The sequence below is a fragment of the Pteropus vampyrus genome, unplaced genomic scaffold, assembly GCF_000151845.1.
Source record: "Pteropus vampyrus isolate Shadow unplaced genomic scaffold, Pvam_2.0 Scaffold56, whole genome shotgun sequence".
Taxonomy (NCBI): Eukaryota; Metazoa; Chordata; class Mammalia; order Chiroptera; family Pteropodidae; genus Pteropus; species Pteropus vampyrus.
The window spans coordinates 9,244,057-9,246,545 of NW_011888837.1; positions in this window are offsets into that span (position 1 = coordinate 9,244,057).

Consider the following 2,489-nt stretch of genomic DNA (forward strand, 5'->3'; position numbering starts at 1 on the left):
CCATTTTCCAATATCATTTAAACAATGGCACCTGAACAGAAAGACCCTGCTGATTGGAGAATGTATAACAACAGATAAATATTTCTTTCATGGACACCAATGATTATAATGCACGGTTAAAGCAGTTGTCTAACATATGAACTCATGTTAAGTATTAATTCACAACCACAGATGTTGAACAATGAAAGCAACGCTGTTTTCCTGCTTTTATCTTGGGTTTTTATAATTCTATACCTACTTCAAAAACACGGAAACGGAAACAAGCAACATTACAGAAAAGTATAATACAGCGAGGGAACCAAGGCCCTCCCACTGTGGGGATGCTGTTGTGCCCCTCCCTTTGACTCTGGGCTCAGTCATGTAATTTATTTTGACCAGTAGGATATTAGCAGATTTAGCAGAAGCAGAGACTTGGAAAGAGCTTGCTTGCTTGAGTTTATTTGTTCCTGCTCCTCTGCTATCACCATGAGAACATGCCCTGGATTGCCTTCTGTCTTTGTTTAAAGAATTTGCATTTAGGATTTTTATTCCTATAAATTTCACTCTAAGGACTGTTTTAGCTGCACCCTATATTTTGGCATGTTGTATTTTCATTTTCATTCATGTCTAACTATGAATGAATTTCTCTTATGATTTATTCTTTGACCCGTTGGTTATTTTAAGAGTGTACTACTTTTCACGTATTTTGAATTTCCCAAAATTTCTTTTTAGTGATTTCTAATTTTATTAAATTGTGGTTAGAAAACATATAATTATTTCAATCCTTTTAAATTTATTGAGGCTTGTTTTATGGCCCAATATATGGTCTATCCTGTAGAATGTTCCATGCACACTTAAGAATATGTATTTTGATACTTTGGGGTGGAGTTTTCTACAGTTATCTATTAATCTAGTTGCTGTAGAATGTTATACAATTCTATTTCCTCTTTGATTTTCCTAGTTGTTCTATTATTAAAAGTGGGGTATTAAAGTCCCAACTTTTTTTACTTTCTATTTTTTCCTTCAATTCTCTTAGTGTTTAGTTCATGTAAGGGGGCTCTATTGTTAGGTGGATAGATGTTTATAACTATGTCTTCCTGATGAACTAACACTTTAGTCATTATAAAACATCCTCTTTGTCTCTAGTAACATTTTTTTTTTGTCTTAGTCTATTGGTCTCACATTATTATAGCTACACCAGCTCTTTGGTTGCTATTTATACAGTATATCTTTTTTCATCCTTTTACTTTCAAACTATTTGTGACTTTTAATCTAAAGTGAGTCCCTTGCAGAGAGCATACAGTTAATGTTTTTCAATTCATCCTCCCAATCTGTGCCTTTTATTTGGAACGTACAGTCCATTTATATTTAATTACTGATAAGGCAGGATTTATGTCTGCCATTCTGGTATTTGTTTTCAATATATCTGATGTTTTTCTGTTCCTCAAATCCTTCAACACTACCTACTTTTGTGTTCAATAGGTATTTTCTATTGTACCACTTTAATTCCCTTGTCAATTATTTTATTATATATTTTTAAGTTGTTTTCTTCCTGGTGAGTACCATTAGCATCTTAAGTTATAATAGTCTAGTTCTGATTAATGTCAACTTAATTTCAATAGTATATTTTTAAAAATTGCTCTAAATAGCTCCATTCCCTACCACTCCTCTATGCCGTTATTATCATAAATTATATCTGTATATATCATGTGCTCATCAACATAGATTTATAGTTATTGTTTTAGCAGTTGTCTTTTACATCAGATATGAGGGGGGAAAAGGAATAACAACCAAAAGCTACATTTGTATTACCTTTTATATTTATATATGTGGTTACTTTATTAATGTTCTGTATTTCTTCATGTAGATTTGAGTTACTGTATAGTGTTCTTTCATTCAGTTTTTCTTATATTTAGTTTTTCTTACAATTAATTTTTCTGGCCATGTCTTATTTCTCCTTGCCATATATAGAATTCTTGGATGACAAGTTTTCTTTTTTTCTTGCAGCACTTTGTATATGTCATCCAACTGTCTTCTGGCCTCCATGGCTTTTGATGAGAAAGCAACTGTTAATGTATTGAGGTTCCCATGTATGTGATGAGTCTCTTCTCTCCTGCTATTTTCAAGATTTAGCTTTGCTTTCGGCTTTCAGCAATTTGACTATGATGCATCTAGATGTGGATCTCTTAGTTCACCCTATGTAGAGTTTTTTTGAACTTCTTAGATATGTAGATGAATGTTTTCCACCAAATTTGTGAAGCTTTTAGCCATTATTTTTTCATGTATTTTTTCAGCCCATTTCTCACTCTCCTCTCCTTTCGAACTTCCATTATGCTTATGTTGGTACATTTGTTGGTGTCCTACTGGTTTGTGAAGCTCTGTTCATTTTTCTTCATTCTTTTTTCTTTCTGTTCCCCGGACTAGATTATATCAATGTATTATCTCCAAGTTCCCTGATTCTTTTTCTCACCGTTCAAATCTGCTGTTGAGCTCTTATAGTAATTTTTTTC